General features: G+C 42.6%; 1 protein-coding gene across 1 annotated transcript in view; it reads left to right on the forward strand.

Annotated features, from left to right (window-relative positions):
- The first annotated feature begins 668 nt into the window (after nt 1–668).
- LOC138299215 (E3 ubiquitin-protein ligase TRIM39-like) overlaps nt 669–13,287 on the forward strand; it is a 122,231-nt gene continuing 109,612 nt past the window's right edge. The window contains exon 1 of the mRNA XM_069237339.1: nt 669–726. The gene's annotated coding sequence lies outside the window, so the exon portion shown is untranslated. The remainder of the gene's footprint in view (nt 727–13,287) is intronic.

Here is a 13,287-nt window from a genome sequence, read left to right on the forward strand (position 1 = left end):
TAATTCTACTCCACACCACATACAGCCTCTCCAAACCAAAAGACATGGGTGAAAGACATTGCCATTTACAGCACCAATTGCTCTAACTCTGGCAAATGCAACACCTGTTGGCATTTTCAATGCTTGTTTGGTGGAAGGAGAGGTCCATGGTGGCAGGGATGGGGCAATAGACCCTCTTGGGACATTTTCGGCCTAAATGTTCCCACCCCAGAGGTCACACACCCTGTTTTGGGCGCAAGTTGGAAGGCTCCGTTTTAAATCATGAAAGACACTACAACTTCAAACGCAGATTACCTCTGTGGTCATAGAAGCAAATATGCACTTTCATTTTTACATTATTTTAAAGGCACACAGGAACAAATATCAAATACATTGCATTTTGTACGTGTGCATTTTAAAGTACAAAGCAGAAGAAGAAACGGCTCTTAAGAATATCTGGAGTTATCAATGTACAGTTCGTTATTGTGTTTATTAGAAAAATTTAAAAATGTTTTCGATGTCACTAGTTTCCTTGTTTTATTAATGATGACATCGTGCAGGCCGTGGGGTGCCTTGCAATTCCAAGATGGCCGCCTTACCGTGCCCAGATGGGCTATACGTAAGCCCCTCTTCGTGAAGTCCTTCGTTAGTTTTCGCAGCTATGGTCTATTGCTGGGGTGTTTCTCCCATGCTGGGGGTATCTCAATTTGTACTGCGTGTTACTGATACGCAAGGCAGGAAAAGAAGGTATGTGGAGCGGCAGTGAAAGAACTTTTAACAAAATACAGATATTAAGATGCATGCTAAAGGCAAAAGTCTCCAAAAATGTCATGCACTTAATATAATCCAATTGAAAACAATTAAAATAATATTATAATAACATATTTTTTAAGTGATTTGCATATTCGTCTTGTAAAATAATAGCGAATAAAGTATTCATCATGTAGCATTTCATGACTCGTTTCTGATCTAATTGGCAATCGGCAAATTAAAAGTTGCTCATGCAGACCTGCCATCTCACACGGTGCCACCGTGTGTTACAGGATGTTGGGTCCTTTCACACGGTATCCCGGTGAAGAGTTAAAATCACAGGGTGGCAGCAAAGATGAGCCGGGAACCACCGCAGAGTGGATTTCCAACTTATCTCTTGAGACTGTAAGAAGCATATGTCCATTAAGGGGTGTGAAAACACCCCAGAACGTTGGCAGCAACCCCTGTTTTTTTGGAGGGGGGTGGACTTTGTGGAGGGTAGAGTGCCTGTTAGATATCGCTTGGCACGAGACCTTGCCCCTTCCAAGGATAAACTCCCTCCACACACGGTGAAATGAGTTTACAAGTTGTCATCTCTGCAAACTTTTTCTAGGCACTCCCAGCTGTTAAAAGGTGTTATACACTACTGCGCAGGGAGCTGAAGTATTTTGTCGCGACCACAGAGTCTGATGAAAGTGAGAAGTTGGTAGGTTTTTCTAGATGTAAAGTGAACAATTTAACTTCTTGGCCACCTCACTGTGTATTGTTATGTTAGTCTCAGAAAATATTATATGATAATTGGAGTCTAATGCTTCGGATTAATATTTCAGTCATTTCGAGACATGAATCACAGTATCTTTTTAGGGGTGTTGCATAAACCGTTCTCTTGGGGACCCATGGAAAAGGAATTTCAGTTGCATACTATGAAATCAGGCCAAACTGCAGATTGGAGGAATTAAGGGACAGATTTATGAAAAGTGGTGCTGCACCTTGTGCAGCGCCACTATTCTTGCGCTCCTTAGCGCCCCCTAACACCACCATGGTAGTGCCATATTTAAAATACGTCACAATTTTTTACGCTAGTCCGGCGCTTTGCAGGATTATCATAAAAAATGATGACGCTAATCTTCCAGAGGCCCATTGTAATCAATGGCAGCCTTTTTTTAATGCCTGCACTTAGCAGGCGGTTAATTTGGTTTTCGGTACATTTATTTCCAAACCTATTTCTGCAAAACTGGCCAAATTACTTAATGAGGGTCTAAAATCTTTTGCGACTTAGATAGGGTGTCATCAGCAAAACGTAGCACTGGGGTTTTCTCGTTCTCAAAATTAGACAAAAAAATCTATGCAACCATTTATAAACAATAAAAATAATGTGGGTGCCAGCATTCACCACTGCCGGACCCCCTTTTTAGGTTGAGCGAAAGCGTTCAACCTCGTGTATACTCTCAGTATACTTCTTATGGCCTAAAGCAATTTCCTTTGTTGGTTGCAGTGTCCTTTAAAAATTCTTGCCCGCTAGTAGTCAGTTCTGCCTTTTTCTCCCTCCTTTTTCTGTTTCAGAGCAGTGACCAACTACTGCATTATTCCACTTTGGTTTCTTTATCTGTTGCTGTGACGGTCTATATTTGTTATTTCTTTGGTCCTCCCCTTTCACTGTGGTTGTTTTAGGCTGATAGCTGCCTGAGTTTTATTTCAGCATTCCGTTCCTCCCATCTCCTCCCTTGTTGCTGACATTTGTTTTCGCTTTATTCCAGTGATGTCCTTGTTTACTGCTGGTTCCTGAAATAAGCTTATTTTACGAAAGAAACATGTGGTCGTTTAGCTCACTGCTCAGGAAAGCCACAGTATGCCCTTTCTAGTAGAATGTAGTTAAACCTAGACACAATGATGTGAAACTTGCTTAGCCTTGCATCGCATCTCAAGTCTCTCTCTCCAGGGCCCCTCCCTGCCAATACTCACAACATCGCACAAAGGGCGTTGCTTATCTCCTTTTATGGGGCAATAAATCTTCTCAGGCTGCTCTGCTCCTTGAAATGCGAGGCAAGAATGCTTGCAAGACTTTTCATTCTGTTAAAGTAAAAAGAAAATACTTTTCCAGCCTTATTTTCCAATTTCTGTTCAGACGTTTACAGAGTTAGTGCAGTCATCTCATCTCTCTGAAGGGGTTGTAATTTCTGATGTTAGTAGCCATCAGTGACCACCAAAACACGGCAGGAAAAGATGAAATTATGAGACAGGGTTAACCAATTTATGTGGCAAGAATAATCCAGTTCTGAATTTACAATGCTAATAGTTCAAACTCGAGAAATTGCGAGGCCTATTGTATTGCAAATGCTTGTTATTTCTGTTGTTTCCGTAATTTCTCAGTTTGGGCCACTACGAACCTGAGCATAATTATCTGAATATAAGCATCTAATAGTAGCTAACATACCAGGCCTCGAAAAATCATAAAAATGTTACAAGACCTGCTGGTTGAGTAACTTGAATAATCTACTTGACCATAACTGTAATATACTTGACCCATAAACAGGTCTCAAATTTTGTGATACTAGTCAAATATTTTAGTTTACAGAGTTGCCTTTTTCTTCATTGTCACATGAGTGCATCTCCAAATATACGAGCTCAGCATTTCTGCTGTATAAAAAACTTCTCTGTCTGATTAAATAGACTAAATGTTTGCTCCATGTATCAAGAGAATCAAGCCCGCATATAGGGAGCACATGATCCATTAGTTGCCTCTTAGTTTACTAATAGCAATGCCTTCAGGACAGGGGTGTTTCTCAGTTTATGTTTAAGCACTCACTTCTAATTTAATAGTAAAGCAAGATGTATTGTGCATAAAAGAGCTAGATGGAAGACGTTTGCCTGGGGCTAGCTGCTCATTGTAGTATGTTCAGTTTGTATTCTCTGGTTCAAGATTTGCATTTGATTGGAGGGTTGTATCCAGATTAAGCTCTATTTTATAAAAGGAATTACAAATTAAGGATTGTTGTTTCTGAGGTATTTGTTTTTTCGACGACAGGAGTTAAAGCTGGTTAGTTAATGCATCAGATGACTTAATGCTGGAAGTTGGCATCTGATTGAACAGTTACTCTTCCCAACAATTCCTCCTGTGCATAATCTGTATGTGGAGCACGTTTTAATCTGATCTCTGAGCCTAATGGACGGTCAGTTCTACGACCAAGAGCTAAGAGGCCAGTTGCTACAGCAGCACTGGTCAGGATAATTTTAATATAATCCCAGTTGCTGCCTGGATGGGAGTAGCGTTTCATGCTCACTATGTCATTATGAATGGCAGAGTAACAATGCTGCTGATCCAGTGAATTACTTTGTTAGTTAAATAATCTACATCCTCATAGATTTTTTTATTCAGATTCTGTTTGGGGACTTTAATCAGAAAGAGCTTTCTCTCGTCAGGAGCATTTGAGTGACAAAATGGTTTACCAATAATTTGGTTGTGAATAAGACTCGTTTTATGTGGCTCACAATAAATTGTGCCGGGGCCCAAGACAGATTATCTGCATCAGTAGTATTTTGAAAATCCATTGTCTTATTGCCATCACCTTTACGTATCATCCCTCTTGCAGCATTCATCAGGTGGAGGTCTCTGCCTATCGTTTTAATCTGCTCTTTAGAGAGGTTATCAGAGTGAATAGATAGCACAGTGAACGGGTCTGTGTGATTAGGTGCATAAGTACTGGCCTCAGTTGATAAATCCTGCTTGTAAATGAGGCTCCCTGAACAATAGGCAGCATGAGCAGAGGGTACAATGTCTTCAAAACCCCCTGCTAGATGTAACAATTTACTGTTACTGAGGCAAATCATGACATCCATTAATTTAGTGACCAGAGACTTAAGGTCAGTTATCTCAGTCTGAAGTTGTTGTGTTGAATGACGTTTACCCCCAGAATTGGCATTAGAACCACAATGCACTATGGGATCAGTTTGCGATCTCTAAAAGAATATATGCTATTGGGAGAAAAAGAGTGCTCTGCAAACTCAAGTGATGCAAATCTGTTATTGCAGGGGATTTTCAAGACGGACACAGAAGTAATTGCTGTCAAAGAGCTTGCTGCAGTTAGAAATGTTAGTTTTTTATGGGCTGGCAAAATTGTCCTCTTTTTTTCAAACATTTTAGCTAAATTATCTTGCCTAGGGCCCTCCCCAGAAGCGAGTGAGTATTTTTCCCCCAACATGGTCTCCATCTCCTCGGTCAAGTTGTCTATATCAGTTATAACTCAGTTGCAATTGACTGCAGAATGTATTCCTGGCCATTTATTATTTTTCATCCCTTGTAGGTTTAATGCAGCTTTCCTAACTCCCATCTTGATGGTGTCTATGATATATGCTTCTCCTGAGAAGTTGAATTCAGGATGCCTCAATGCAGTGCAATTAGGCCACTTGCAAGGACAGCAGAGAGAAAGTCAGAAGCAACTGGATTAAATCAACATGAAAGTAGACTCTAATGCCATATCCTTATTGGAATCAAGGTGCGTCAGGGCACAGGGGCACTTGCAAATGTGCCAAAAGGGGTGCCCCAGGACAGCATCCTCTGGTCGATGATGGGCAAAGATGAGCCTGCTCTTGGCCTGGGAGTGTGGGTCTCCTTAAAATCGGCCAGCTCTTAACAGATTCAGGTGCGACCTCCCTACCACGATGTATGGTAGGGACGATAGTCCAAGCACCCTTTTAAGCGAAGTGTGCAACCCACGCTGCAGGAGTGTGAGTCTCCTTAAAAGTGCCTGCCAGGTGCAAAAAAGATTCAGGTGCAGCCCCCCCCCTGGTCTGATGTATGGTGGGGAAGATAGTGCAGGACCCCCACCAGGTGAAATGCTCGCTGTTAAGAACTACCAGGAAGTTGCAAAGACTTTGGGGGTCTTTATGAGTTTGGCGGACGGAAAAGGCCGTCTGCCAAACACCCGCAGACAGGTTGCCGCCAGTGCGGCTGCCTTCCCGCATGCCCCATCACGGTCTTTCTGCCCACTGGCCCAGCGGGTAACAGCCTACAACATTGACTGAGCCGGTGGCAGTGTTGCAGTGCGTAGGGTGCACCAGTACCTGTCGCGCTGTTCACTGTCTGCAATGCAGACAGTGAATAGCACGACGGGGCTGGCCTTGGTGGCCCCTGCACCAGCCTTTACATGGCAGTGCTACTGCCATGTAAAAGTTGGCACAGAGGAGGGTCGTAATCCCCAGGGCAGCGCAGCCCTTGAGGATTAGGACCGCCAGCACCGCCAGTCCCTCCTGTGGAGGTATACTGTTGGTGCTTGCGGTCCGACCGTGGCACAGCCACCACGGTCGTAATGTGGCGGTCACACCGCCACCAAAGCGGTTGGACCACGACCCAGGTGGTCCAAACACCACCAGAGTCGTAATGAGGCCCTTTATGTGATGTTTTGTGTAAGAGCTGGCCCCATCCCTGTTCTTTCATTCCCCAGCGCCATTGGTTCATATTTATAGTTTTTTAACAAATGTGTGGCAGTTATAAACATGAACACCAGGCTGAACCAGTCCACAAGTCGTGGGGCCATTACTTCTTGTGTTGCTACACCAGTAGGGGAGGTTCAAAGCTTATTATGGCTTGCTGTGTTGCAGATTGGTAAACAACACAGTAATGTTTTATATCCAGCTCCGACTTCAACTCTTGTACCGTGGCTTAAAAAAATTATTTTGTGTTCCATTGCCTAATCGAATGCTGCTTTCACACCTCATTGCTCTGTGAGACAGAATCCTATTGTTTTTTCTGTCTTATCCTTTGTTGTTTGAAGTTTCAGTGGAAGCGTCTTTATCAAGATAATGCACTATTTGCCCTATAATTACTCCCTAAATGTGCTTGGTATTAACCAGACTTCCATAGTGCTGATCACTTTAATGTACGTACCTCACAGCCATGTACACACTTGTTGCCATTCACCTTATGTAGCAGTGCATTGCTTGGCCTAGTACACTTATTATTAGCAAGTGTGTTGTTATGCCAACCACTAAACATATCTGTTCCACTGTATCATTTTATTTTCTTACACACCAGTATGCATTAGTATTAACGAGGAAGCAGCCCGACTGGCTCTATTGTACGTTTCTATGCAGCACTTCATATGGACTGTTGAAGGAGCTCCGGTTGTATTTTTGCTTTGGTTGACATATGTTGTGCTGTTATTTTCAAACTCAATAGTGTGCATTTTGTTCACACTCTGTAGCATTATTTGCTTACAAAGAGGAACTGTGATTACCCCTTCTGTCGAGGTGTTACAAAAAACAACCCACAAAATACTTTCAATAGGTGACACAATAAGAGCCTTAGGGCATTTGTTTAATATAAATAGTGTTTTATTTACATTGGAAACATTTGTTTTCACCATCTCAAAAATGAGTTGCTGCTCTGCTTTTTGATGAAAGTGATACAACCCACATTCTCTTGTGAATTTGCAATCTGATCCCCCAGAAAACCTCTACACATGGTCAAGTTCAGACCTATTGAAAATGCCAGTGCTTCTCTGATGATTCTGCCATCCTTAATAATGCCCACACATTGTCCATTGTGTAACACCCCTTCGTAAAACCTGTTCGCACGATTCATTCCTGTCTGTTGGGATCACATGTCTGCTACGATTAGAAGTCTTGCTTAGTCTTGGTGTCCTTGTATTCTTACATGAACAAGATTGATCTTTTCTTTTGTTGCCCAATTTGGTCATATTCTCTTCAGGCTATTTAGTCCTTCTAGAGTTCCCAAGTCTATATTTTTTTGCACCAATTGTATTTAAGCATGACAGGCTGTAGTCTGAGGTCTGTAATCGCTTTTGATCGTGTCTCATACCTTGAAGTCCATACAATAATATAATAGTGGTATGGTAACAAAGCTATAGATCATGACTGCAGCTTGCAAAGTTAAATCATGGGTAAATTCTATTTTGATATCTGTATTTAGGTTTACATTTTGTAATTGCAGAGATAAAAAATAAATAGAATATTGTATCTCTGCTTGGGCAGATTGATATCAGGGATGTCCCACTATTGTCAGGCACACTATTCATCATTCTCTTGGACTTTGAACATCTGAAGATTGAAGTCACTGTCATCATCTGGTCATTAGAAAACAACTGCTGAATCTAGTGGTAACCTATTTATTTAGAGATTCTCTTGTCGAAGAATGTAAATATCAGTAGTAAGGTTGAGAACTGGTTGACAGTATCACAGTTTTCCATTCACAGTCGCAGTATGTCAGTGTTGCTTTACTTTATTGTATTCAGCATTTGTTAAAGCTCTGAAAGAGCAAGAAAGGGTGAGGAAGAGGGGGAAGTTCTGGGCAACCACATGCCTGGGAGAATGTGAAAGAGAGGGTGTGTGTGACTGGAGAGAAGGACCCTACACCCACACGCGCAAGAGTTTTGTTATAGTTCAGATCTTTCTGTCCATGGCCAGGCATCATCTCAGTTTTTAGGTCGAGCAATAGGAGCGCACATGCACTGCTTTTGCTTTTCAACCTGTTGTTATCTATTCACTGGGGTTAAACCACACCCATCACTTTATTTCGTTCATGGGCTTGACTTTTCAAATTGCTTTGATTTTATTTGTAAAAGGCATGCATATGTCATGTTTTTTCCAGTGTTCAGCCCTCCTCGAGAGCACCGGCCAACTACGGTTAACATATGCACCATCCATGTTTTACAGATGGTTTCTGGACTACTTTTAAAAAAAATTCTTACACAGTGCGAACGCACGCACTCCCTGGCGATTTCAAAGTTTTACACAGCGCGATCTCGATCAGCAGTACTGGAGCAATTGTCATTACTACAAGGTACTTCCGTTGTTTGTCCTTCGCGTTCCATGGCCATTTAAACGTCTTTCACATCGTGATCGTGCTCGTCAGTATTGGAGAAATTTGCATGACTAGAAGGTACTTCCTTTATTTATCGTTCGCGCCCGAGGCCCTTATGAAGTTCTTCCCATCCCCATCCCCCCTCCGCTTTCCATGCCCGGTGACAGCAGCCGATGCCCCATTTATTCATTTGCAGTGTTTATGTTCTGGATGTGTACCAGCACAAATGAAAGTCAAACTCGTACGCTAGAACAGGTTATGTGCTCGCATTAATTTGGTTCAAACTTGAGCTTGTGTGCAGTCAGTATTGTTAATTCCATTTGAGGAGTGCCTTCTGTGACCTTCTATCACCCCCACGCATGGCTTTGTGAAAGGGCTGGGCAATGAGTTGCACAGTGGCCAACAGGAGAATTCTGAAACCATGTGTTTAACTTGATTTAAATCCCAAGGGCAGCTTGGATTCAGCATTCTAGCATTTTATATGAGCTGCTTGCCTGCAGCATCACGTCACTTGATTAAGCTTGTGCTTATCAGTAGGAAGCCCACCCCTCTATCAGTAGGAAGCCCACCCCTCTTCATGATAGGAGGTCTGCCAAGAAATCACTGTTGACATGGATCGTCCAGTGGTGTTCCAAGTCTACCACAGATCCTGTAAAAAGCAAGGAAGATCCTTCCTGTGTCTAAAGTGAAAAAACTATAATTGGGGTGCCACAGGCCACACAAGTTCCTGGGCACTGGTGCCATTGCACCTGCAACTCTAATAATATCTATGCCCTTGCCGCTACTTTTTTGGAATGCGGAATTTCTTTGTAATAACAACCAATTTAAAAGGAGAGAACGCCATGGTGAACTGGGGCCTATAAGAAATGTTCTTAAAAGCAAAGCATAAAATATAATTCCCTTCTAATATATCCAAGCATTGTGGTTGATACGTGTGGGATAAGAAAGACGGGGCTACATAGGCGGTCATTCTGACCGCGGCGGGCGGCAGTCACCGCCCGCCATGCGGTCACCGCCAGAAGACCGGCGGCGGTCATTCTGACTTTCCCGCTGGGCTGGCGGGCGACCGCCAAAAGGCCGCCCGCCCAGCGGGAAAGCACCAGCAACGATGAAGCCGGCTCCGAATGGAGCCGGCGGAGTTGCTGGTGTGCGACGGGTGCAGTTGCACCCGTCGCGATTTTCAGTGTCTGCTAAGCAGACACTGAAAATCTTAATGGGGCCCTGTTAGGGGGCTCCTGCAGGGGCCCCACGACACCCGTTCCCGCCATCCTGTTTCTGGCGGTGAAAACCGCCAGAAACAGGGTGGCGGGAAGGTGGTCGGAATCCCCATGGTGGCGCTGCCGTGGAGGATTCCCTGGGCCAGCGGGAAACCGGCGGTTTCCTTTTTCTGACCGCGGCTTTACCGCCGCGGTCAGAATGGCCCCAGAAGCACCGCCAGCCTGTTGGCGGTGCTTCTGCGGTCGTTGGCCCTGGCGGTCCATGACCGCCAGGGTCGGAATGACCCCCATAGTGTTATTAGGAAGGCTGGGAATGTGGATGACAAGGGAGCCTGGGGAAGCTGGAAAGGTGTACTAAGAAAGTAAGTGAGTGATTTTGTTGTTTAAGTTTATGTAAAATTATATTCAATATTAATTTACATGAATACACACACCATAGATTATTGGTTAAAAGACGTTAAATTGCCTCAAAAAGTTTACAGAGTTTACCACAGCTTTTGCATTACCGCAATTATTAGGTACTAGTAAAGGTGTGATTATGGATATCATTAAAAAAAATATGTATTTTAAAAAGTAAACTATTAATTTAATGCCCTTATATATCCAAACATTGAGGTCTCGTTTTATAAAAATAACCTATGACAACTGAGATTAAAGAGATCAACGAATTGAACAAGTGAAACAAACTGACGCCTGCAGGTCATAAATTCCAACCCTAATGAAGCAGCTCAGGGAGTATCTGCTTGAGGCAACCTCTGCCTAGCCTTTTGATCCCATTTCTAAATTTAGTGAGATGGGTTGGGGTGTTAAGCACGTGTTGCACGTGTTGCAGAATGAGAATAAAGGGGAGTGTGTGTTAGTGTGGAACTTCAGAATTATATTTTATTATTATATTTTAAATGTGATATTTAACATAGGCTTAACCTAGGATTGCTTGAGGGAGAACATTTTAATGTCAACAAGGGCATCTCAAAAGTTGTGCTATGCATTGAACAGTTTTGTGTATGTGGTTGTGTGGTCTGGTTAAAAACAGATTACAAAATGTTTCTTACAAATATTATTTTTATAGTGGTGCCCCCTAGGGTCTGTTCTGAGCATTACAGTCAAGATACTACAATATTTGCTGCACTTAGAAACTTGCCCCATAATGTTTTGCAGGGCATTTTTCCTTCAAAACATTTTTGCTGTTAACTCAGTACACAGTGTGCTCTCTGTCTAGGTCATCTCTGGGTGCCCACACTAGTTTGGGAAGAGGGGGCCCAAAATAATAATATGAAAAAATATAATAAATAGCAATATTGTTTTATTTTTTTCTGAAGATAGAGGAAGAAGGTAAATGGAATTACTTTAGTTATATGCAGGGTCACTGGAATTATGTGGCAGAGAGGACCAAATTATGCGGCAGGGCTGACCAATTTGTGGCAAGAAAAGTCCAGTTATTGATTTGCAACACCAATAGCTCTAACTCAAGCAAATGCAAGACCTATTGCATTACAAATGCTTGTTGTAATTATGGCCTGTTTAGTAGTCATTTTGTTATGGTTCGGATATTGGTGGATTTAATTTCCGGTCAGTATGTGAGGCTGAGTGCCGGGTGTGCAGGAGTGGGGGAATGTAAGGAGGCGTGGCGGGGGTAGGGCCACTAGCAAGGGTTCAGTCTGGGCGTGGTGTTACAATCATGTTCAAAAAGACTCTTCTGATGGGCTGTTCTGTAGATGGAGATGGTTTGATTTGTCATGCATGTGAGGTTGATTTTTATCCTTCTGATTACTCCTTTGGCGTAGCAGCAGTTGCAGCGCCCAGTTTTCAGAGGTGCCCTGATGTGCAGAAGGCTGTGACTTTCTGAGTAACTTCTGAGAAGTGTTCTTAGTGAAAGAGTGACAGAGAACTGTAGTGCCCTTCAGATTCAATAACTCTTGATGTTTTCTCCAGAAGAGCCTTTCTTCTTTTGGAATACTGTTGTTAGTCTATAAGAATCTGTGTGATGTTTTTTATTTATTTCCCATTGCAGAAGCATTCTGGCTGACAGGTTTAATGCTTTGATTGTGGGAGTACAACAAGTTTTATCTTGCCAGAGCAAAGTTTCTGCCAACGCCCCAGCCTTGCCCCTACTTAGCAGGGAGCCGAGATATGGATGATCAATGTGGATGTAGCTTGTAGACCTCAATCCATGTGATTCTTTTAACATGGTCTTCCTTCTCATGCATTCCCTTTGAGGATTGTTTTCTGAGCCACCTGGCTTGAGGGAAAGCTTTAGGAGAGGAACATCGGGGGAGGCAAGTTCAATTTTCTTGCTTCTCGTGCAACCTAGTCTTTATTTGCATCTTTATTGTAGGGGGGTTGATGAATGTTTACCAAATTAGGTCAAATCAAGTGAGTGGAACATGCTGTGCTGCAGTTAGCCACACAACCCATAACAACTTTAGGTCATTGCAGTTCGACAGATTTGTATACGCAGTCAGCTTGGAGGGCTGCTGTTGGCAATGATTGTGATATCTGGATCCAGGATTTCAAGTTGTCATCTGTGGGGTTACCTGGTCTTAGAATCTCTCTGTAGCTATTCATACTTCACCACCATGGGTGGTGATCAGGATCTTAGATTCTCTCTGTAGCTATTCATACTTCACCACCATAGGTGGTGATCAAGTTAATTGTTGCTTGAGTTTTGTATTTATATAGTGCTTACTACCCTTGACAAGGCATCAAAGCGCTTTTTGGCGAGTAGTTGGTTGGTATATAACACAGCTTTCATACTCCGAAAAGACATGTGAAGCGTTGTGGCTTCTAGGAGGTCGAGGCAACGAAAGTTTTGCCCAGATAAGTAATGGTCTGCGCTCTTACGATTGGTCCCTCTATGTCAATGCTGGTAATTCTTATTTTACAGTCGTGCCATTTTTTATTGTATTTTTGTATTGCTTATGGGCAGCAGGCCCGACCTTAGAGTGGTCATAAGTGGCTCTTTGAATACTTAAATTTCAAATGATTTATTACCGTTTACATGTATTAGGTCTTTATGCCATGTGTCTTGGAGGCAGATGCTATTTTAATTATGGACACATTCCTAAAGATCAGGTTGTTCATTATACTTTTTCTTAAAACCTGCAGTACTCAAGGATAGCATGCCTTCTGTGCATTAGAGGCGACTTTCCATCAGATACCGTCTGCAAATAAGTATTACATGTTTGACAGTGACAAAGGCCACCGAAAACCTTAAATGAATTAGGACTATAGAATTTCCAGCATTGATACCTTATATGAGGCTGTCTTAGCCCATCACTAACAACTCCTTGCCCCTTAGTTGAGTTAAAACTTACTTCAATAGAATGTGAGAATCGTAGTACTCAGAGGAGGCAGGTGTCTGAGTAGAAGCCAGCATTTTAGTAAACATGCAGAGTGCAAAGGTAAGCAAAGTAACTCGAAGCACCGACTCACAAAACATGCATCATACTACAGCCTTAACAGCTTGATAAATGTATTCTGTTTGTAGGCACTCAACTCTAGATGGCACAGATTTCCCCATTA

This window comes from Pleurodeles waltl, chromosome 6 (genome assembly GCF_031143425.1).
Source record: "Pleurodeles waltl isolate 20211129_DDA chromosome 6, aPleWal1.hap1.20221129, whole genome shotgun sequence".
In the NCBI taxonomy this organism is placed as follows: Eukaryota; Metazoa; Chordata; class Amphibia; order Caudata; family Salamandridae; genus Pleurodeles; species Pleurodeles waltl.